The sequence below is a fragment of the Castor canadensis genome, chromosome X (genome assembly GCF_047511655.1).
Source record: "Castor canadensis chromosome X, mCasCan1.hap1v2, whole genome shotgun sequence".
Classification (NCBI taxonomy): Eukaryota; Metazoa; Chordata; class Mammalia; order Rodentia; family Castoridae; genus Castor; species Castor canadensis.
In genome coordinates, this window is record NC_133405.1 from 47,067,832 (window position 1) to 47,093,931 (window position 26,100).

At 34.5% G+C, this 26,100-nt stretch overlaps 1 protein-coding gene across 2 annotated transcripts in view; it reads left to right on the plus strand.

Annotated features, from left to right (window-relative positions):
* Positions 1-25,588, plus strand: part of Nup62cl (nucleoporin 62 C-terminal like) — a 104,582-nt gene extending 78,994 nt beyond the window's left edge. For both annotated transcript variants that reach the window (XM_074062533.1, XM_074062534.1), the window contains exon 6: positions 24,650-25,588. The gene's annotated coding sequence lies outside the window, so the exon portion shown is untranslated. The remainder of the gene's footprint in view (positions 1-24,649) is intronic.
* Positions 25,589-26,100: the final 512 nt, after the last annotated feature.

Below are 26,100 nucleotides of genomic sequence, written 5' to 3' on the forward strand. Positions count from 1 at the left end.
GAAAAAATGCTCACCATCTCTAGCAATAAAGGAAATGCAAATTAAAACCACGCTAAGATTCCACCTCACCCCTGTTAGAATAGCTATCATCAGCAACACCACCACCAACAGGTGTTGGCGAGGATGCGGGGTAAAAGGAACCCTCTTATACTGTTGGTGGGGATGTAAACTAGTACAACCACTCTGGAAAAAAATTTGGAGGCTGCTTAAAAAGCTAGACATCGATCTACCATTTGATACAGCAATACCACTCTTGGGGATATACCCAAAAGACTGTGACACAGGTTACTCCAGAGACACCTGCACACCCATGTTTATTGCGGCACTATTCACAATAGCCAAGTTATGGAAACAGCCAAGATGCCTCACCACTGACGAATGGATTAAGAAAATGTGGTATCTATACATAATGGAATTTTATGCAGCCATGAAGAAGAACGAAATGTTATCATTCGCTGGTAAATGGATGGAATTGGAGAACATCATTCTGAGTGAGGTTAGCCTGGCTCAAAAGACCAAAAATCGTATGTTCTCCCTCATATGTGGACATTAGATCAAGGGCAAACACAACAAGGGGATTGGACTATGAGCACATGATAAAAGCGAGAGCACACAAGGAAGGGGTGAGGATAGGTAAGACACCTAAAAAATTAGCTAGCATTTGTTGCCCTTAACGCAGAGAAACTAAAGCAGATACCTTAAAAGCAACTGAGGCCAATAGGAAAAGGGGACCAGGAACTAGAGAAAAGGTTAGATCAAAAAGAATTAACCTAGAAGGTAACACCCACGCACAGGAAATCAATGTGAGTCGATGCCCTGTATTGCAATCCTTATCTCAACCAGCAAAAACCCTTGTTCCTTCCTATTATTGCTTATACTCTCTCTACAACAAAATTAGAAATAAGGGCAAAATAGTTTCTGCTGGGTATTGAGGGGGTAGGGGGAGAGGGAGGGGGCGGAGTGGGTGGTGAGGGAGGGGGTGGGAGTAGGGGGGAGAAATGACCCAAGTGTTGTATGCACATATGAATAATAAAAGAAAAAGAAAATAAATTGTACTCCAAAAAAAAAATGATCATAATGTCAAAGTCGTGGGTGTGTTTTAGCTCCATCTGATCCGCAAAATTCATACAGACTCTCTGCATGGGTTAATCAGAGTTCAAGAGGGAATTTGTTTGTACACCAAACTTTATGTATGAAAATGTGATACAAGTCAGGTTGTATGCTCCATGACCACATTTACAGAAGATCTCACTTTTAGGGACATTGTTTAACTCATGCCCACATTAGTTCTGAAGAACTACATAGAAATTAATGAAAACAGAGGGTGGGTAGCAATAGGGTATAGGGAATAGAGATAGAAGCAGGACTCCTCTGAATATACCTTTTTATATAGTTTTGATTTGGATGCCATATAAATGTTTTATGTACTCAGAATTAGAATTGAACCAAAAAAATGGGAAGAAAGACAAATACTAAAATTGAATACATACAGAAACCAAACAAGCCTATGTAACTAACTTATAATCCACTCAGATATAACTTTTGAATATAGTGTTCTTCATAGTACATTCTTACTTGATGTCATTTTTTTTTGGTAGGACTGAGATTTGAACTCAGGGCTTCACCATCGCAAAGCAGGCACTCTACCACTTGAGCTAAGGGCAAAAGGAACTGCAAAGAAAAACTTTCTTAATAATAAACTTCTGGTGGAAGGTAACGGGATAAGGGAGAGTATTGGAGGGGGTTGAATGGACCAAGATAAAGTATACCCACAGCAGGAATACATTGAGAAACCCCTTTGAACATCAACTTAAATATTAATAATGAAAAACAAGACTGTAAAATAGATACAGTGTGGGGGGGAAGGTACTACTGGGAGGGGGGAGAGTGAATGAGGGAGATTAGGTGAGGGTATATGGTTGATGGACTTCATATAGCTACATGAAATAGAACAAAGAAACCACTTGCAATTGCTTTAAGTGGGGCGCAGAGGGGGTTGAGGGGGAGAGATGGTGGGGGCAATGTAAATAATGTACAATATCAGCCTAATCAGAATTGTCACTATGAATCCCCCCATATAACGAATATATCCTAATAAAAATTTTAAAAAATAATAAACTTCCTTAACAAAATTTTTTCTTAATAGTAGACTTTCTAAATAATAAACTTTCTTGATAGATTTATTGCTAGTTTTAGAATTATAATACCAATATTACTACCATTTTATATATCTTAGTAGAATAAAGTAAATGCATATGTATATTAATGATAATACAAATCAGGATTTCCTTTGAAAGATAAAAGAAATACAAGTTATTTTTTCCTTTCCTTATGTATTTAAATTATAAATTTGAATTGCAAATATTAGTAATGAATTCTTATTCCTTGGTTCTATATACGGAACCTAGAAGTAAAGACAGTATCCCAATAGCAATGAGCACACCTAATCATATACATCTTGTTTTCTAAATACCATCCCCACCAAAAGGAACCAAATCTCTTGGGAAACTCTGATCTCAGATCTCTGGCAGGGAACATGCAGGTGAGCTTGGGATTTTTGATGCATGAAAGCAAACATTATTCAAAGACTAATTGAAGTTATTATCAGGACACAAGATTGCTTCGGTGAAGTCCTACTGCCACATTAGGATGATTTGAACATGAAAAAGAATACTAGCAGTAATAGATAATGATACATTAAGTAGGGAAAAACTTGTGAGTTCACAGTGTACTATTAAGAAAGAGAGAAATGAGAATTATAGGGGAAAGTCTTTACAGAAGCATGCCAATTAATATTTATAGAAGGAATGATAGTATTAGGAAGCTACCATTAAAATTTTCAATGGAATATTTTTCTTAAGTTCACCTTGATCATGAAATACCCTGCCTCGTTCATAAAATGTTTTAACTGTCAATCATCTCTTGGCAGAAAAACATGTCAGCATGAAATAGACCAAATACAAACTAAGTTATTTAGTTAACTTTTTGGTGGAATACTGGCATTTGAACTCAGAGATTCATGCTTGCTAGGCAGGCACTCTACCACTTGAGCCATGCCTCCATTTATTTTGCTCTAGTTATTTTGAAGATAGGATTTTGTTTTTTGCCCAGGCCAGCCTGGACCTCCATCCTCCTATTTTATACTTCCTACTGTAGTGGGAATGACAGGCACATGCCACCATGCCCAGCTTTTTTACTATTTATTGTTATTCTCCTGATTTCAGCCTCTCAAGTAGCTATACAGTCATGAGCCACTGGCATCCTGCCAGTTAATTTAAAAAGAACAGTTTTATTGAGGTATAATTTGCATATCATGAAACTCTGCATTTTAGCTGTACAATTCAATGGGGAAGATCACCATTTTGCAGCCCCAAATAACAGTTGATTCAAGCAAGCATCTTCAACAAACGCTAAAACTATTGAATTTAAGATAATTGGGGAACAAGACATTTTTTGGTCTTAAAACTATCACTCTGCAGATTACTTATTATCAAAAGAGAAAATATGCCTTCACAAGTGCTATCTGATATGCACCACTCTAATGAAGTGATCAAACTTGTCCTCATCAATAACGGGACAACATTATGTGCCTCTTGGTTTGATGTGATAACTATCATATCACTTCTGTAGTATTATTATACAATATTTTCTAAATGTTTAACTTGAAGGTTAAACAAGAACATAATCAGACATTGAAAGATAACTGGCTTAGCTACTTCAAAAAGTCATTCAGGTGAAACAAAAAATCAAAACAAAAACAGTAAGGGAACAGTCTTAGATTAACAGAGACATAACAGTCAAGTCTGTATTATCCTTAATTGGATACTGGACCAAAACCAAAAAGACATTATTTAAGATAATTAGGAGAATTTAATATGGACTATATAAGTGATATTAAGGAATTACTCATTTTCCTGAGTGTGATAGTTATGATCATGTAGGAAAATATAATTTTTCTTTGAAAATGCAAGTTACATTATTGAGAGAATTTTCATGTCTATATTTTACTTTCATGTGGTTCAGCCTAAACCATTTCCGAAGAGAACACAATCTATCAATTTGTGGCAAAATGTTAACAGTGAGTTGATCTAGGTAGAAGGTATTTAAGTATGTGATTTTTACTATTCTCTCAACCTTCTTAGAAATTTTTAAAAATTGAGGAAATCACTTTGTGGACTTTGCCTAAATGAGGAGTATGAGGACCTCAGGAATGAAGACAAATGGAAACTAGTTAACCAATCAGAGTCACTATTTTTCAAGATGTGGCCTTAAAAATAATACAATTTTTCTTATTTGGCATTCTGGATTCCTCATTCTCTGCAATAATAGAGATCAGCAGCAATGAACTTCTTCAACTTCTTTCCCTTTCTGACATCTATATCATCATTCCTCTTTACTTCCTTCTTTTTTGTTAGAGCGAAAAATGCCATATCCCTTCCTAAACTGTTTAGAATCATCTGAGGGAAGTTAAGTTCTATATTGCTCCAATATTCACTTGTTAAAACTACATGACGGGGAGTGGTTTCTGGGTCACATATACATGGATTCAAGTCAAGGCATTACCCCTTCATAGGTATGTGATGTGCAACCTTAATTGTTACTTAGTCTTCCTTAGTCTGTATCTTCATTTTTAAAATAAGGGATAATAGCTACCTTTAAAGTGTTTTATAAAGATTAAGAGAAGCATTGTATAACTTTCTTTGTATGGTATCTAGCCCATGGCTAGTAGTCAGTGTATGCCAGTAGCAAAACTTGTTACTCATTGTCAAATGTACTATGTATATGTGAGGGAGGTGGAAAAGAAGAGACAAGAAGTGTCATGAAGTTCAAAAGGTAACTGTTCAATTGGATCTAGAGAAGATGGTTCATTTAGAGCAGTTTTAGGTTCACAGCAATGTTGAGCAGAAGGTAAAGAAAATTTCCATGTACTCTTTGCCCCTTCCCCCACACACATAGCCTTTCCTACTACCAACATCTCATACCAGAGTGGTACATTTTTTCCAACTTATTAAACTACACTAACAAATCATTATTACTCAAAGTCCATAATTTACACCATGGCTACTCTTGGTGTTGTAAATTCTGTGGGTTTTGGCAAATGCATTATGACATATATCCATCATTGTAGTATAGATACAAAATATTTTTACTGTTCTAAACATCCTCTATGTTCTACATACTCATTAAAAACCACATACCTAGAGAAGATGTAAAGACAACTAAGATGTGGGAGAATGTCAGTAACTGGAAAACACTGAAGAATGAGATGATAGAACGTCTTCTTGTATGTTGCATATTTTTCTACAACAGTGCATCTTGGGTTGAGTGGGGGTGTCAAAAAGTAATTGATGCTATAAAGAAAAATTGCAGTGATTTTTCTCTTGACAGGGATCTTCTTTGTCATAAATGAAATCTCAAGGCTCTCAGCCAGTGTTTCCTTTATAAAATTAAGGTTATTGCAAGGGATTTGGATTTACTTTGTATAAATGAAGAAATCGTGACCCATAGAGACTGAATGACTTCCTTAAGTACACACAATCCAGATTTCCTTATTAACAGAATGGTATTTTTCCTTCTTGTGTACTTTTAAAATGATTCTAATGTAGGCATCACTGGATATAAAAACAAATCTTAATCACATACCTAACAGTAAGAGGACAATGGTTTTTTAAAGTATCATAGTATTTTGGATGGGACGTGAGTTTTTGGTGGCCAGGTAAAGTTCTTAGTCAACATAGGGTAACAATAAGACAATAGAGAGCAATGATTATTGGGAGTTACTTTTGCTAACGGTTCTTTTGAGCTGAGGAGGCAAGGAGATTTCGTACTGATTCTCAACTGAGACAAAGAAGGCCATGGGGAAAAGCTGGTAATGCTTGATACTTACTGCACTCTTTGCCTTTCCCACCCGAGGAGTCTTTCCTTTTTATATCAGGAAATAACATTATCAAGAAATGGAGCATGACAGGGTTTAATTATACTATCTAAGAGACATTTTTCTTGTTGTTTTATTTTACTTTTTAATAGTCAGTTGGATCATGTCTGCTGACATGGTCTGTGGACTGCATTTTAAGATTAAATGAATCCATTTATTCACATTCAGATAATAGTCATAGAAAAACTAATGAATATGTTATTTTGGTATTACAAATATGTTTTTTTACTAAAGAAAACTCTGACTCATATGTCAAATCAAATCTATATTTTAAAAGGTTTCTGGGAAATATTTTTGTGATTTGATATCTTTGATGTTGACATAATTTTTTCCCATCATAAAACATGCCAACTGCTACACTAATAGGATCACATATTTAATTTTAAAAAATCAGCTGTTTAAAAGTGATTTTGATGTATATTACTAAGTGAAAGAATCTAATATGAAAAAGGTTATATACTATGTGATTCCAACTATATGACATTCTGAAAAAGGCAAAACTAGAGACAGTAAAAATATCAGTGGGGGAAAGAAGGATGAGTAGGTAGAACACAGAGAACTTTTAGAATAGTAAAAATATTTTGTATCTGTACTACAATGATGGATATATGTCATAATGCATTTGCCAAAACCCACAGAATTTACACCACTAAGAATAACCATAGTGTAAACTTTGGATAATAATGCTTTGTTAGTGTAGTTTAATCAATTGGAACAAATGTACCACTCTGGTGTGAGATATTGGTTGTAGGAGAGGCTGTGCATGTGGCGGAAGGGGCAAGGAGTACATGGAAATTTTCTTTACCTTCTGCTCAATATTGCTGTGAACCTAAAACTGCTGTAAAACATACGATTTTATTTAAGGAAAAATAAAATTGAATGGTAAGTTAAACATTGCAGTTTAAGTATGTTAACATTGCACTATCCAATCAACTTTTCAACATCCACAAGCAAGCTGTAGAGAACCAAGCCCCTTTCATCATCTATGCAGAGCCAACTGAAATAGAAAGGGGTCAGAGACCATCAAATTAAGGAGAGTCTGAACATACACAGGCAATGACCAGTTTTCAGATCTTACTTATCCACTGTTTGACATTATGTATGCCTCTTTTCCTCCTGATAAGTATAAGTAATTGAGAGTTAATAGTAGCCATAGTCAAATACCACTTATCTCTCATAATTTACAGCATTATTTTGAGGTTGGATGATGACAGTGCTACAGTCACACATCTGTCTTCTGAGTTGGCAGTCACTGAAACTGCAGTAACTCCAGCTCTTCTGTGACCACTTATGGCAGAGTTGGCAGTGTATCTGAGCCAATTTGTTAATCATTTTAAGTATGTGGAGCTACTAGCTACTTTTCTCAGAGGGGGATGTGGGACTGAAGGATAGACAGTTCCAGTTGCTTCATGTACTGAATCATCGTTGTGTCTATTAATATTTACCAAACACCACAATAAAGGAACAGACAGTGGAAAATCCTATACGTGTCATTATTTGGAAGTTCAATGAGTATTTTCATGGCATTTTACTTCTTTCATAACGTCTTCCAAAGCTTGAAGACTAAAATGTATTTTATCCATAATATTGCAGGCTCTTTTGGAATAGAACTGCATAATTATTTAATAGCTTCTCACAACATTTACACTGCTATTTGGGGCAGAAAGAATTACTCCTTAGAGTAACTAAAAATGCCATAAGGGATTTTGTAATATTTCCAAACAATCCCATCAGTATTGGGCTGCATGTCTTTGGCTACCTTATTTTTTCCACATAAAACATTCTTAGTTGTCTACTGTGATGTACCTAACTCAGAAAATGCTTTTAGGATTTTAGAGACCCATCCTTGTGTCAAGTGTTATAATCATACTTCCTCTTTATCCAATTTTAACATTTATTACTTGGGATTACTTCAAATTAGTTGTTTTTTTTTTTTTTTTGGTATTGGATGTTTTTTAAGCAGCTTTGGTCCAGAGAAGAAATGGTTTTAAAAATATTTTTATTAATTACTTGCAGCTCTCTCATCTGAAGAGCATCAAATGTTGAGAGGCCAAAAGATGCCTTTGAATTCCAGTTGAAGTGCCTTTTTCCTTTCATTTGAATAGAATCTGATTTACTGATCAAGGTTGTTTCTTTTACCTGCTCCTTTTCTTAAATTCTTTGGGAAATCTTGGTGACATTAAATTTAGTTGATTGGTGAGGTCATCTCTTGTGTTCCGGAGTGTAATGGTCTACTTCAGATACTTGAGAATTGAATGCCCTCTGCCAGAGATGTGGCAGCAGCACAAAGACACCTCTGTTTGTGAGGCTCATTTATACTGTATCTTACGCTCAACAGAGACTCTTGCCTCTTCCCATTGCAGTTAATTGAAAGGTATTTCCTGTCTTTCCATTGTTTAGTGAGCCACTTGCTCATCTCTGCTCCCTTTATGAACAAAATAGATTCATTGTCACACCTGTGTCCCTTGATTCTAAAGAACTTCTTGTAAGGTAGATTAGGGTTCTAAGATTAGAATTAAGCAAGTCTTCATTTCCTGTTAGGAATGTGTGGTGGTTAACATTCTCAGAGCTCTACTTCCCAAACTTCCTTTTCTATATGTAAATCCAGACTTGAAATACACTCAATACATCTGTAAAATTAGATTTCTCACTAATCCTACTTATGTACATTTTGTGCCCAAGTGAGCTTCCACAAGCTGGAGAGCCTCATGATATGAATTATATGAAACATAATTTAAATCACTCCCAAACAGCAGAATTTATATTGTTTGTGAGAAAGACAGATTTTTTTCTCCAAAGCAATTTTCTTCCCATTAGTGACTGAAAACCATAAATACAGCGGAGCCTCACTATAATGTTGCTTTTGGACCCATGCTCAGTGGCCACCTCAAAGATGAAATGACCTGATGGCATTTCATCAATTAAACCTTCCAGATGGGACTCAGGCTACCCTCATTCTGAGCACTTCAGGGTTTGAGAAGATAACAAATAGTGTTATGCTATAGTGACAATTATTAACTCAGCATAGTACTTATTTTATTTTTGACAAACATACGTGCATTCATTATCCATATCAATGAGATTCAGTATGATATTTCAACACATGCATACAGTATATGCTTTTTATTTTAAAATGTCCCAGCATTTGACAAGAATGTACACAGTAATAGAAAAAGCACTGTTAGATGGCAGTCTAAATATACAGGTCCTAGTATCAATTCTCAGTAGCTTTGGCCTTTGACAAGTTATTTAAACCTTCTCATGTTTTTGATTGTTTGCTACACCCCAAGGTATGGTGAAAATCAAATAAGGTAGTACATATAGGCATTTTGAGAGCTCAATTGCTGTATAATTGGAAGGTGTTATTTAATTTAATTTAATTATTGATTTTACTGTGGTTGTACTATGTAGTCCATGCTGGCCTGGAACTCACTATGTAGCTCAGATTAGCCTTGAACTCACCATCCTACTGCCCTAAACTCCCTGGTGCTGGGATTACAGGCATGAACCACCATACCCAGTGGAATGTGTTATTTTAGATGCAGGTGAAACAATAGAGTAGTGTTACTCTAAATACAAAGTACCCACTATGTGCCAAGGCACTGTGTTACTCAGTGTGCAGGCACAAGCATCAGTTGAATTTCTGCCTTAAACAAAGAAGGAGTATAGTATATAAAGAAAGAAAAACATAATCTTCAGTTGGTTTCCTAGAAGAGGTAGTATTTGAAATGAGACTTGAATAATAAATGATATTTGAGCAGAATGACTGAAGACCACATAAAGATGTAATATTTCTACCTTGTTCTCTTTACCTGCCTTCAAGAATTTAGGATACTTTTACCATCTTTCTTTTTGCATCCCTCTTTGAAATGTACTTTTTATTAATTTTGTGCAAAGGGCAGTGCTGTACATAAGCAGAACATCTTGTCAATGTATCAGTGGCAAGAGCAGGATGTGAATTCTCATTGTAGAGATGAAAGCTTTGTACATCTCTATGATATTCTTCTTCCTATGAGGCATTACTTACCAGTAAGAATTTATCTGTTATTTTAATTTCAATAAACTGGGTTTCTTAACAGTACCTATGACTAGTAGAAGGATTATAGTCTTCCCTCCCTCCCTTTTTGAATGAGAAACAAGCATTAATTATATTAAGTTCTTAAGATTTCAAGGTTATTTTTAATTAGCTGCCTAACCTAATGTATAAGATATCTAAAACCTTTAAATGTGGCATTGACTTAGCAGTCAGACAGGCAACAATGAGAAAGCATATGTTGAAGGCTGAAAAGATGGTCAGCCATACCTAGCAGTAAGAAAACATATTTTGAATGGGAGCTTCTAGAAGAGATTAGGATTCCAAACTGTGTTTATGTGTGTTAGTCTCTTTTCTAATTGAAATTTTTGTCTAAGTAATTTTAAATCCATATGCAGTTGTAAGAAACATTGTAGAAATCCTGTTTATTCTTTACCTTGTTTCCCCCAGTGATAACATATTGCAAAATTTCAGTATAATATCACAATATAATATAAAACTTTACTATAATATCAGGATATTGACATTGATACAACCCAACTATCTCATTCAGATTTCTCCAGTTTTACTTGGATGTGTGTGTATTTAGTTCAGTACAGTTTTATAACACTGTGTAGGTTTTATGTCCATTACCATAGCTAAGCTGTAGAGCAGTTACATACCACCAGGTTTCCTCATGTCTGCTTTTATCATCACACCCTCCTCCTTCCCATCCCACCTTCTACCTCTCCCTCCACTTCTGAACTCCTGAAAACCATTTATTATTTTGTTTCAGAATTTTTTATCGTTTTGAAAATATTGCATAAATAAAATCATACAGCATATAACCTTTTGGGATTGGTGTTTGTTTCATTCAGCATAATTCCCTGTGTTGCTATGTGTTTCAATAATTTGATCCTCTGTATTGCTAAGCAGTATCCCATGATACGGATGTATCACAGTTTATTTACTCTTTCACCTATTGCAGGACAACTGGGCTGTTTCCAGTGTAGGGATATTAGGAGTAAAGCTCCTGTGAACATTTATGTACAGATTAGTATGTGAATTTAAATTTTATTTCTCTGGGACAAATGTCCAACAGTATAATTGCTGGTCATATGTTTAGTTTTATAAGAAACTGTCATGCTGTTTTCTAGAGCAGATGTACCATTTTACATTCCTATCAACAATGTATGAATGATTTGGTTTGTCTGCATCCATACAAGAATTTGGTTTTTTGGTATGTGCAGTTATGTCATTGCAGTTTTAATTTGTATTTCCCTGATGTCCAATGATGTTAAACATCTTTTCCTGTGCCTACCTGCCATTACTAATCCTCTTAAATGAAATGTCTGTTCATGTCTTTTGCCCATTACCTAAACTGCTTTTTACAGTTTTTTTTTTTTTTTTTTGGCAGGACTAGGGTTTGAACTCAGAACTTCATTTCATGCTTGCAAAGCATGTGCTCTACCACTTGAGCCACACCTCCAGTCCATTTTGCTCTGGTAATTTTCGAGATATAGTCTCACAAACTATTTGTTGGGGCTGGCCTGAAACTGGTTGCAATCCTCATGATCTCAGCCTCCCTAGTAGCTAGGATTACAGGTGTAAGCCATCTGTGTCCAGCTTGGTTTAAGAGTTCTTCATGTATTCTAGATGCAACTTCCTTGCCAGATATGTGGTTTGCAAATACTTTCTCCCAGTCTGTAGCTTATCTATTCATTTTCTTAGCAGGTTGTTCACTGAACAGAAGTTTCAATTTTGATAATGTTCACTTTATCAATTTTTTAAACTTTTTTTATTGTTGTGCTAGGGGTACATTGTGGCATTTATAAAAGTTCTTACAGTATATCAAATATATCATACTTGAGTATTGTACTTTTGGTATCAACTCTAAGAAGTAGTCCTATATCCCAAAGATTTTTTCTTATGTTCTTTCTATAAGTTTTATCTTTTTACATTTCATATTTATGGCTATGATCCATTTTGATTTAACATTATATGATATGAGGTTTAGATCTTTTTTTTTTTGCTTTTTTGTTCATTTGGTTTTTGCCTATGGATACTCAATTGATCTAGCACCATATGTTGAAAAGGCTATCCTTGTTCAATGGAATTGCTTTTGTACCTTTGTCAGAAATCAGTTTGGCATATTTATTTGAGTCTTTTTCAGAGGTCTCTATTCCATGAATCTATGTATCTTTCCCTCAACCTGCCTCCATTACTGTACCTATGTAGCAAGATTTAATATTTGGTAGAAATTCTTCTCATTTTATTCTTATCTGTCAAAATTATTTTAGTTTGTTTGCCTTTCCACAAAATTTTCCTGGAATTTCATAGGAATTGAATTTTTATGAAATTCCTGTAGTTTTACAGGAGAATTAACAGCTTTACTCTGATGAGCCTTCCAGTCCATGAACATGGTATGTCTCAAAATTTATCTGGGTCTTTGTTTTCTTTCATCGGCATTTTATAATTTTCATCACCCACATGACATATATATTTTGGTTTTATTATTTATACCATGTTTCATTTTCTTTATAGTGATTATAAATAGTATTGCATTTACCATGTTCATTGCTAATACATAAAAGCACAATGTTTTGTGTGTTTATTTATATCCTTTTATATTGCGTGACCTCTCAATTCGTAGTTAATTATGTGGATTCATAGTTAATTATGATATTTGAAAATAAATATAGTATTATTCCTTTCCATCTGTATACCATTTATTTATTTTTCTTGCCTGTTTGTACTGACTAGAATTCCAGTCCTCTGCTGAAAGATGAGAGCAGACATCCTTGCTTTGTTTCTGGTCTTAATGTGGAAATCCTTCCTTCTTTACTCTGAGGTATAATGTTAGTTGCAAATGTTTTTCTAGATGCTCTTTATCAAGCTCACGTAATTCCCCTCTGTTCCTAACTTACTGAGAGGTTTTAAAAATCATGAATAGGTATTGGATTTTGTCAAATACTTACTCTTCCTCAATTAGTATGTTATTTTCCATCTTTAATTCATTGATATGGCAGATTGCATTGACACGTTTCAAATGTTAAGTCAACTAAACATACACAGAATAAAATCTACTTCGTCATGGTTTATAATTCCTCTTATAAATTGTTGGATTTGGTTTGATAATATTTTGTTGAGGATTATTTTTATTTTTTATTTATTTTTTTTCTTTTATTATTCATATGTGCATACAAGGCTTGGGTCATTTCTCCCCCCTGCCCCCACCCCCTCCCTTACCACCCACTCCACCCCTTCCCTCTCCCCCCCCAATACCCAGCAGAAACTATTTTGCCCTTATCTCTAATTTTGTTGTAGAGAGAGTATAAGCAATAATAGGAAGGAACAAGGGTTTTTGCTAGTTGAGATAAGGATAGCTATACAGGGCATTGACTCACATTGATTTCCTGTGCGTGGGTGTTACCTTCTAGGTTAATTCTTTTTGATCTAACCTTTTCTCTAGTTCCTGGTCCCCTTTTCCTATTGGCCTCAGTTGCTTTAAGGTATCTGCTTTAGTTTCTCTGCGTTAAGGGCAACAAATGCTAGCTAGTTTTTTAGGTGTCTTACCTATCCTCACCCCTCCCTTGTGTGCTCTCGCTTTTATCATGTGCTCATAGTCCAATCCCATTGTTGTGTTTGCCCTTGATCTAATGTCCACATATGAGGGAGAACATACGATTTTTGGTCTTTTGGGCTAGGCTAACCTCACTCAGAATGATGTTCTCCAATTCCATCCATTTACCAGCGAATGATAACATTTCGTTCTTCTTCATGGCTGCATAAAATTCCATTGTGTATAGATACCACATTTTGTTGAGGATTTTTAAATGTCTGAGATATTTTAAGTGTTCTGGAGACTTATTGATCTTCAGTTTTCTTTCTTTTTCTTATTTTTTCTTTTTCTTTGTACTGTCTTTGCCTGGCTTTGGTATTAGGATAATACTGCCCTCTCTTTTTCAGAAGGACTTGTGAAGAAGTGGTATTAATTCTTTTCTAAATGTTCAATAGAGTACTCCAGTGAAATTGCTTGGGCCTGAATATTTCTTTTGGGGTAGCTTTATAATGAAAACTTCAATTTTGTTGGAGTTTCTAGCATTATTCAGATTTTCTATTCTTCTTTGTTGACTTTTTATAGATTTTTTTTTTAGGAATTGGTGCAGTTCTGCTAATTTGTTGAATTTGTAAGCATGAGGTTGTTCGTAGAATTTCCTTTTTATCCTTTTAATCACTTTAGGATCTATAGTGGTGTATCCCGTGTCATTGCTGATATTTATGATTTATGTTTTCTCTGTTTTTATTTTCTCTCTTGCCTAGAGCTTTATTAATTTTATTGATTTTGTTCCCTTAAAGAATTAGCTTTTTATTTCATTGATTTTTCTCTGTGGCATTTCTGTTTCAGTCTTATTGATATCTGCTCTTGTCTTTATATTGTCTTTCTCTGCTTGTTTTAACCAAGATTGGAACTTAGATTGTTGATTTGAAACCTCTCCTTGTTTCTAATAGTATTCTTTTTAAAGGAATTTCTGATAATCAGCGATATTTTAACCCTACTTGCCATCTCCAGCCATCAGTTTCATCAATGGTTATTTTACTATCCACTGTAAAGCTCCATGTTAAGAAACACCTGCACAGAGGTGTCCCAACGGCACCTCAGATTAAACTTCTCTGAAACTAAACTCTCCATTTCCACTCTACCAGGCCTCCCAGATCTATAACTCCTTTACTTTTTCCAACTAAAGATTACTGCTATTTACTCATGAATCTAAGGAAGTGTATTTTTATTTCTTCAGTAAGTAATTATGATTATACTTTTAACTATCTTTTTAATTCTTTCCTTTCAATGGATTCCCACTGCCACATTCCCAGTTTCAGGACTTCTTCATCTCCCATCTTGAAAGTGAGTAATTTTATAAGGTTTATGAAACAGTAGTTCCTTTTCCACACCCCATTTCTCATTCTTCAGTGTCACTTTTTAATTGTTTTGGCTAGAGTTTTGAAACTATTTCTTTTTATGTTTCTAAATATCATATATACTCCTACTTTTTATTTTTCCATATTGTCTCCTCTACTGACTTTGCAAAATGGTAGGTGAATATGTAAGTCATAATCATATATATATGTATGTAATTTTATATATATATGTATATATATCTTCATCCTCCCAATACATATACCATTAATTTTATATAGATCAGTATTTAATATTTGAATTATGATTATATAAATGTTTAGTCATGGTCTAGTATACTATATTATGTCTTCTTTTACAAGTTTTTGTTTTAGTTTGAATTTTATTTCCTTAGTTTTTAGTTTTCTATGTATTTATCTCCAAGTTCCTCAGTAATTTAAATATAATAGTTTCCTGTTTTTGAATTCATCTTTTCAGAATCCTCCAATTTGTATTGTAACATCTGGAGGGTTTTGTGGTTTTACTTTTTTGTGTGCTTAGCAGTGCTGAGAATTGAACCTAGGATTTCATGCATGGTAGGCAAGAGTCCTACCACTGAGCTATAACCCTCGAACCCTCTCTTGTACCCTTTGGAATTGTTGCTCTCTTGGTCTGCAAGTCAGATAGGTGTTCCCTCTTCATTATTATTGTATTTTCTCTGCTGCTTTTGTTTGCCCTCCCATTTATGGCACTTATTTATATTTCTTATTCTTGGTTTATACCCTAGTTTCCAATGTAGCACATTTCAGAACCTTCCAAAGAATGCATGGTATATGTATTTTTGAGAACTTACATGTATAAAAAGATACTTATTCTACCTCACACTAAATTGATAATATTGAGTATTGAATTATAGATTGGAAATATATCCTGTTGAACTTTTGAAGAAGCGGTTCTATTGTCTTCTAACTTTGAGGACCATTCTGATTCTGAATTTTTACATGACCTCTTAATTTTTTATTAGTATAGTTTAATTCTTCAAAGGAGTTTCATTGTGATATTTCCATACATGCACATGAGGTACTTTGATCAAATTCACCCCCCCATTACACCTTTTAGCCCTCCTTTCTCTTAAAGCCCTCTTTTAAAAAATAGTGTTTAGTTGATTTCATTATGGTATTGTCATACATGTATATAATATACTTCTATCATATTCTCCCCTCTGCAGCACCCTCTCCTTTACCCTTCCACCAAATAGTCACCCTTTTCCAATTATGTCATAATCATTTTAGGTCAAGATTCTGCTTATGAGTAAAAGCATGTGGTGTTTGTCTTTCTGCACTTGTCCTTTCTCAGTCAACATGATGGTCTCCAGTTCCATCCATTTTCTTGAAAATGACATAATTTCATTCTTTTTCTGGCTGATAATACTCCATTGAGTATATGTGCCACATTTCTTTATCTGTTCATACATTGATGGGCACCTAGGCTGATTACAAAGCTTGGGTGTTGTGAATAGCACTGCAGTAAGCATGGATATGCAGGTATCTCTATTGTATGTTGACTGACACTCCTTCAGATACCTTGACCCATGCCCCCAGCCTTACTTTTAGGGTTTTTGAGGAAACTCCGTACTGATCATTGATTCTTTGTGTTGTTTTTATAGTCTCCATTTCATTAATTTGTATCTTAATCTTTATTATTTCTTTTCATCTACAAAATTGGGGTTTGGCTTATTACTGTCTTCTAGTATGTTGAGGTACATCATTTATTCAAGATCGCTTTGATTTTGTAAAGTAGGCACTCATAGCTGTAATATTTCCTCTTAGCACTGCATTTGCTGTATCCCAAAGGTTCTAGTAAGTTGTGCTTTCATTTTTGTTTGAGTCTAGGAATTTTTGATTCTCCTTTTATTTCTTCAATGGACTACTGATCATTTAAAAGTGTATTGTTCAGTCTCCAAGTGTTTGAATATTTTGTGTAGTCTGTTTTACTGTTGATATCCAATTTTATTCAGTTGTGGTCAAATACAAGAGGTTATTTAAATTTTCTTGAATTTGTCAAGACTTGCTTTATGTCCTAAAATATGATCTTTTTTGGAGAATGTTCTGTGGAATGCTGAGAAGAATGTGTATTTTGCAGCTGTTTCATATAGGTATCTGAAGTCCATCTGCCATATACCATCACCTTAATCTCCTTCCTTCACCATTCCCCTCTCACTAGTACCCCCTCCCCGCACACACACACTGTACCAATTTTACAGTTCTGGTTTTTGCTGTTAATATTTAAGTTGATGTTAAAAGGGGTGTCTCAGTGTATGTTCACTGTGGGTGTACTTCACTTTAGTCCATTCAAACCCTTCCATTACTCTTCCTTACCCCTTTGCCTCCCACTCCCCCATTTTTCAAAAGCTTTCAATAGATATCCTTATATCCCCTACCTCCACATCTTATGTTATGTAATATTATTGATGCTCTATCAATTTCTCTTTTCCTTTGCCTCTTTCCCTGAGTTCCATAGAGTAGTTTCCACTATTACAAACATGTTTTACATCTGAGTTTGTATATATGATTGTGCTTGTTTTTATGTATATGTTTATCTTTGGATCTGTTTTCCACATATGAGAGAAATCACGTGGTCTTTGTGTTTCTGAGCCTGGCTTACTTCACTTAACATGATGTCCTCCAACTGTATCCATTTACCTTCAAACCCCATGTCATTATTTCTTATGACTGAGTAATACCATTGTGCATATATACCATGTTTTCTTGATCCATTCATCAGTTGTAGGGCACCTGGGTTGTTTTGAAAGCTTGACTATTGTGAATAGTGCTGCAATGAACATCAGTGTACAGGTGTCTCTATTGTAAATACATTTTCTTAATCCATTCATCAGTGTGGGGTATCTTGGCAGCTTCCATAACTTGGCTATTGTGAATAATACTTCAGTAAACATGGGTGTGCAAGTGTCTTTATTGTAACCTGACTTTCATTCCTTCGGGTATATCCCTTAGAGTAGAATTGCTGGATCATGTAGCTGTTCCATTTTTAGTTTTTTGAAGAGCCTCTATACTGTTTTCCATAGTGGTTGTACTAATTTGCATTCCCAAAAACAGCATATAAGGGTTCCTTTTTCCATATCCTCACCATCTGTTGGTTTTGCTCTTGATGGTTGTAGCCATTCTAACAGAAGTGAGGTAGAATCTTAACATGGTTTTGATTTGCATTTCCTTTATGGCCAGGGATGTCAAGCATTTCTTCATGTGTTTTTTTGAAAGATAGTGAATAATAATAAAATACAACACATCTGTGTAGGAACAAGAGAAACGAAACATACTGAAAACTGTTAAACAACACAGGATAAGAGGGAGAAAGGGTGAGGACGTGCAGTGGAGGAGAGTTAGGATTGACTTAAGCACAATGCATGTACAGGTATAGTATCAAGGCAAAAATCCCGCTGACCAGTGAAGAGACCTAAACAACAAAGGACAAGAATGAAAAAGAGGTCACATTAAGGGGAGGACAATTACCAGGAGGGGGAGGGTAAAAAAAGGAAATAAAAAAGGTGAATATGGTTGATGTACTTTCTATACAAGAATTTACAATATTTAAACCTGTTGAAATCACCATAAGAAGGGACTAAGGTAGCAAGGAGAAAAATAGAGGGGATGAACCAATTTGAGATATATTATAGATACACATGGAAATGTCATAATGAAACTGCCTGTATAGATATCTTAAACAAAAATGCCTCTTTTTTCAAAAACAAAGGACAGGAAGGTAAAACAGGTCCTGTCTGGGGGTTGGTACCAGTGGGAGGGGAGAGGATATAAAGGTGAAGGAGAGTGAATATGATGGAAATATTATGTACTTATGAAAATGGAAAAATGAGACTTGTTGAAACTGTTCTAAAAAGAGGGGAGGGGAAATAAAGAAGAATGATGGAGGGGTAAATTTAAGATATATTGTAAGCACTTTTGTAAATGTCACAATGTACCCCCAGTACAGCAATAATATGCTAATAAAAATAAAATAAATTTTTAAAAATTGTTAAAATTTAATAATAAAATGTTGTTGTGGCTCATGTGTATAATCCCTGCACCCGATAGGCAGAAGCAGATGGACCTGAAGCCTCAGGCCAACCTGGGTCCTATGGGGAGAGCCAAATCAAAGATTGAAAGAAGGAAGCCTCACACTAGTGGCTGATGCCTGTAATCTGTGCTACTTGAGAGGCTGAGATTGGGAGGATCAAGGTTCCAGGCCAGCCTGGACAAAAAGTTCTTGAGACCCCATCTCAACCAATCCTTGGGTGCAGTGGTAGGTGCCTGTCATCCCAAGCTATGCAGGAGGCTGAGATCAGGAGGATTGCAGGTCCAGGCCAGCCCCAGGAAAAAAAGTTTGAAGATCCCCATTTCAATGGTAAAAAGGTGGATGTGGTGGCATGTGCCTAACATCCTAGGTAGGTGAAAAGCTTAAAATAGGAGGATCTTGGTCCAGGCCGGCCTGGGCAAAAAATGAGATCTTATTTCCGAAATAACAAGTGCAAAAGGGCTGGAAATGTAGCTCAAGCCTTAGAGCACCTTCCTTGCATGCACAAAGCACTGAGTTCAAACCCCAGTACCACAAACAATGATTGAAAGAAGGAAAAAAAATTAAAACCAGGCTAAAGAGACCAAAGAAATTAGATATTAAAAACTTAAATGGAGAAGTGAGTACTATAAAAGGAAACTAAAGAGAAAAAAATTATATAAAAATAGAATAAAATTTAAATATGAATATTTAAAGCAATTGGTCTGGTTTTAAAAGTCCATATAGAAAAGTGAACAGAATAAAAAGGAATAATAACAAAGCCAAAACCAAAAAAATTTTTTTTAATTAATGAAAAAGAGGTTGCCATTTGTGAGTGCTATAGCTCATGTTCGTATATGCTGACAGGTTTTTTCCTTTGGCCATTTCAGATGTGAGTTACAAGGAGTTTGTTAGTTTACTTTCTGTTTTCCTTTGCGGTGTTCCCTAATAACCAGAAGGAAGGTAGTGTGAGGAGAGGACAGTGTGGGCTCCTTTGTAACCTGTCTGCTGGCAGGTTCTAGTCTCTGGATCCTTTAATTATTTTGACCTCTTCACTTTTTTTTCCCCTATGGAAAATTTTAAGCTCCTCCTTAGAATACTTAAATTTCAAATGATGTGCTTTGATTTGGATCTGTTTCATCCACTGAGCCTGGTATTAGTAAGTCAAGAAACTTATTTCTTTCTGTTGGAGGATATTTTCTTAAATTAGGTTTCCATTAATTTTTTTCTCTGTGTTAATGCTTGATGCTCTGAGCTGATGTACATATATTTGTGGGATATATACTCAACTTTTCTTCCAGTCTTTCTATTGATCTTTGCTTTCTACCATAATTTTTATTTTGCAGGAGCTTGTGTTGTTCTGTGATGTGTATGTACATTTTTAATAGCATTCTGTTCTTATGAACTCAATATCCTCTCTGAGGGTATTAATGATTTTTTTCAAAAATATTTTATTCTTCTTAGATCATTTCTTTACCTTTTTTTATATTTTATTTTAGTCTTTCTTATCCTGAGAGGCTTTCTTCAAATGGCTGGTGATTCTTGGTTGTCCATTTACATTCAAAAAAGATATACTAAAAAGTTTTGTAGGTGTGTTTGTTAATTTACTGTAAGAATAATTTGTAGCTGGGCGCCAGTGGCTAAGGGCTGTAATCCTAGCTACTCAGGGGGGCAGAGATAAGCAGGATCACCATTGGAAGCCAGCCCTAGGCAAGTAGTTCATGAGACCCTATCTCAAAAAAACCCACCCCAAAAAAGGGCTGGTGGAGTGGCTCAAGTCTAGAAAGTGTGCCTGCCTAGCAAGTGTGAGGCCCTGAGTTCAAATCCCTGTGCAATAAAAAAAAAAGAATAATTTGACTAGATTTTTTCACTGGGGGACCTCTAACCATTATGGTTGGGATTTTTCTGTTTAACTGGTCAAATTCTCTGGAAAAGAATCCTCCTGCTCCTGGCTAGAGATTAATAAGAATAATGTTAAGCCAGTGTTCTTGGAACACTGAAGGAACTGGAAGGTCCATGTTTGGTTTGTAGGCTTTTACTTAATCCCTTATAAACTTTTATTTAATCCTTAGGTTTGGTACAGAATCCTTACCCTCAGCTCTGTCTGTTCTGTGATCCAGAGCTTATCTAGTTCATCCTCTTCAAGGAAAAATCATCTGCAGAACCTGGATAGAGACAACAATCCAGATATAGGATGTGGAGGAGAGGAGGGGTCGATTTCTTAATCATTTATAATATGGTTGTTAGATCTACGTTCAGTGCTACTTTGAATTACCTAGTTCTACTAATTTCATGTCCTTTCTAAGGTTCTGTAGTATAAATCCAGTTGCAATTTTTGAAGTTTGTTTTCTCCTTGTTTTTGTCCTTACAATTTTAAGCTTTTCGTCTTTTCCTTTTTCACAGGTATATTAGAATGAGCAATTGAGATGGGGGTCTTCTTCCCCCATCTTGCCCCACTTCAATTCACTTTCACAATGCAATCAGAGAGATTCTCATAAAAATAAAACTTGTTCTCATCATCTCTTATTAAAGCCTCTGTAGTTCTGATTATCCCATTTTAAATATAGAAAGTATCCTGTATAATCTGTCCCCCCGCCCCATTTCTTCAGTCTTATCTTTTGTTTGCAGCACTATGTTTTTAAGAAGCGTTAATGGTTTTGAAAAAACCTAACGTTATTTCCTCACTTATTTTTGGATGATCAGTTTCTTCTGCCTGGAGTACCTCATCCCATCATTGTCTGCTTGGTAGATCTCCCCATGTCAAGATGTAGTTTAAGAGCTGTCTCTTCTATGAAGCCTTCCTTAACTCATCATTATAATGGTTGTATATCCATACTGTGTTCTATGTACTATATAGTCAATACCTACCATGCAATATTACAGTTATTTATTTATAAGTCAGTGTACTGGAATATGAACTTATACATAAATATTATGCCTTAATTATTTGTGTATTGTCAGAATTTAGCATTTTTGGCATGAGCTTGGGGTCCAATATATGTTTTCAATTTATTTTTTTCCAGTTTATGTACACAGCATACTATACTCAGCTTTTGATGAAGAGATACAAAGTTGACAGACATGTGTATGTGAATATCTTTCTGTTACTAAATATTTTCATTTAATAACTGCTAAATATTCCATTATATGGATATGTCATAGTTTTTTTAAATTAGCAGTCCATTTTCAAGTATTGGTTAATGTTTCCAACTTGTTTTTCTTATTTTAAATTGTGCTGCAGTAAACCTAGCAATTGGTAAATATTAAGGTACATCTATGATTACTTGATGTATATACTCTTCTTAGAAGATGCTGAATCAGAAGTTCTGTCTGTTTTAAAGCCTTTTGATATATATTTTCTTTCAGGTAAGTTGTACTAATTTATATTTTCACCAGCAATTCATTAGGGTACCCATTTTCTGCATTCCTTGAAGTACTACTTCTGTAATCACCACCACCACCACTATCATCATCATCATTCCTTGCCAAATTGATACATTAAAATAATATTTCTCTGGTTTAATTTGCATCCTTCTGGTTAATAATGATGTTGAATATTTTAAAAATATTTATAAACAGTTCATGCATCACTTTATGAATTGTCTACTTGTATATGTTGACCATTTTTCTGTTAGCATATTTTTTTTCTCCTACTGCTCCAGTTATTTTTCTAGGAGAAATAGATATACTATAGCAATTCTTATGGGAATACAGTTTTCACTCTGACAGTGAATTATTATTATTTAATAATATGTATATATGTAACTTAAAACTTGAAAATAATATTAATTGCAACAGAAAGCTGTGTTTGGATTTAATGACAAAATCTCTTATTCACCTTCTATGAAAGTCTCTGAATTGTTATCTAAAATATTTGCAAGTAGGCTAAGTTGAAGGAAAACCTGTCTCTAAGTCAGAATGAGACTTACTGGAAGCATTTTCACCAGAATATTTTGAGGGATAATAAATCATTTTTAAAAAATATTTTGAACACACAAATCATCTGAACCATTAACCATTTAGCTAAGGCTATAGAGTTGTACAAACATCATCCAATGCAATATTAGAATAGATCCATTACACCCAAATTTCTTTTTGCCTGTTTGCAGTTATTCTTCGGTCCTATCCCAAATCCCAGGAAATTACTAATCTACTTTCTGTCTTTGTAGATTTGCCTTTTCTGGAGAGTGTATAGAAATGGAATCATTATATGTGGCCTATCATGTCTGACTTCTTCCATTTAGGGTGATGTTGTGATGTTTTTAAGATTCATTCATGTAACACGTTTCTGTGCTTCATTCCTGGGCATTGGTGTGTTCATTGTATGAACATACACCATATTTTGTTTAATATGAATGGAATTGTTTTCTCATTTTCATACTGTCCAGTATTTTTAGTAGTGTCAGAATTTATATGGCATATTCCTCCCCCCAATTTTGACTACTACTAGCATTTTACTTCTAATGTGAGATATCATTTAATACACTGATAGAAACCAATCATTTATACTTGTTTAGGGGCCAGAACTCTGGGCAGTAAGTGCCTTGGTGCACTTTTTGCCCTTAAAGAATGAATTCCTAAAAAATTTAAAAGTATGTTAATACAGAAATAGTGCTTGGAATTCAGTTAGAAGACACGACAAACTTTAAAATAAGGTTCTTTGAATAATGCTGACTTGTGTTTCTTCACATTTTATTGATTTTTTAAGATTGTTATAAATGCATTCCTTTGCATTTAGTATGATCAATCAGCAAATTAGTAGATTGTGCTTAAGTTGACATTTCTGATCTCAAGTTAATGGTTTGTTGTAGTGCTCATTTGTACTTCCATCACATTAAAAACATTATTTGGGGGGGACATTTGCATCCTGTAGTTAGTTATTACTACAAATGGGGGATTTACTTTGCCAGGCTCCGCATACACTTTTCTAGCCTTTTAGTAGACAACCATCATTTAAATAACTTGTTCTTCAAGTGTCATCTTGTAGAATCTCCATATACTATAAGATAGGGTGAGATTATTATACTCTAAAAGCTGAATAAACCTTAGGGGTGTTCCAATTAGCTGAAAATTGAAAGTTTGTTACTTATATTTTTTAGTTTTTGTTCTGTACAATTTTTCTTGTTTCTCGGGTGCTAGTTATTGCTTCTCATTATTAAGCATTAATGAGCACTAAAACAAATGACCAAGTTTACTTGGGCATGTTAGTAGGAAAAACTCAGATTATCATACTTATTTCAACAGCTTATTTTTACTGGCAGAAAGTACTGTTTTTATGGTAATATTAATGACGTTTTGTGGTGTACTGCCTCTGAGCAAACTTAAGAACCAGAGAGTTAAATAAACTATTAGAAAGGAATAGAATGTAAATATAGTCAGTGTACTCATTTATTATAGGTAGCCTAGACTCATCACAATCTATACCCTCAATTTAATTACCACCACTGGTACTTTTAGGCTGCACTGAGAAAAAGTAAACCAGGTAACACGTCTCCAACAAAATACAATGCTCTGTTATTTGCCTGAAAACTAGGGAGAGTAGATAAAGAAGAGTCTGGTTCACTGTTTTTGTAGATTCTTAACAGATGAATGCTTTTTCCCTTTGTGTATTTTCTACAACTTAAAACCATTAAAAATGATATGTAAGGTGTTATCATCATTGAGGGGAGGATGTGTTTTTAGGTTCCTGAAATATTTTGACCTCAGGTTAATGATTGTGTGAATTTTCCTCCTGTAGGCATGATGCAAATGAAGATAGAAGAGGTAACAAAGGTTTTTGAAGATCATCATTGCAATGAGCAGGAACACAATATGAAGATTTGCCTTTGAATTACCATCTTTAGCATGTTCTTTCTGGATTATTCTTTACTTATAAATTCTGACAATATTAAATAGACTAGTGTTTACAGTTGCTACTTAATCTTTGGTTGCAATAAAGTGTGTGTATTTTTCCATTTAAATACTGTGCTATTGAGAATTGTGCTGTAGTTTTGCATTCAGATTAAAGCTATATTACTCCCTTTGTGCAGCAACTTATTAAATGTTGATTCTGTATGTGTAATATACATATATCTTAGTTTCCTGGATTCCACATACTACCATCAATACATATCATCCTTATCACTCCAACTGAGTTGTGAAGAGATGTTTGCCAAAAAATACATGTGTTCATTATATTTAATGTGAAGTGCTAGATACTGTAAAGTCTCTTTCTTTGATGGAATTTATTGACTAGTTTAAGTTACAATTAATTTGTATCTGTTTAAAACAACATGGGCAATGCAAGGAAGTGTGTTATAAAAATTTGGAGAAGGAAGATAGGGTGGATTTTGGGATTTGAATTAATTTTTTTGTATTATTTTGTTTTTTATGGTACTAGAGATAAAACCCAGGGCCTCACATAAGCACTGTACCACTGCACTGCACTATATCCCCAGTCCCGAATTAGTTATTTTATAAAGGGTAAGGTTCAGACAATTCAGTTATTTTTAACTATATGGATATTCTTATCTTTTATTTGATTTAACATATAATTTATAACTGCTGATTTTGTGTATTAATTAGTTTTTAAAGAAAAAGCCTTTTATTAACTTTGGAACATTCCAACCTCTTGTGTTTGACTTAAGTCATAAATAAGTGTAATGTTCTAAAACTTAAAATAAACTACTTAAAAGTTTTTAAGTGACTGAGCTGAATTTCTATTCTAATCACACATGACCATACTAAGGGGTTCATATTACAGAAAGAAAATTTGAAATGAAATTAGTGATTAAAATTAGTCATAGGACTAAATGCCATAATTTGCATGGCCTCTCTTTTTTCTATTCAAACTTTTCCACAAAGCAGGTTAAGTTTTTGTCACCATCCAAAATAATAGAATATTAAAATAATACAGAGACTATTAAGTACTGTAAACTTCTGTAAGTAAACACAGCTTTTGATTAAATTCTTTTTTTGAAAATTATTTGTAATATATTTTATGTGAATCATGACAGGATCAAATTCTAAAGTATCAATTTTTGTGAAGACTTAATTTTTATTTTAGAAAACTGATAGAATCCACAAAGGGTTGGTGAGAAGGAAAAGTATCACAGATAGAGGAGGATGTGATGGAGAAACTGGGAGCTCCAGAGGTCCCCACAGTGTCATCTTGGAGACCTATACATCAGGGCCCAGTGGCCTTTCTCC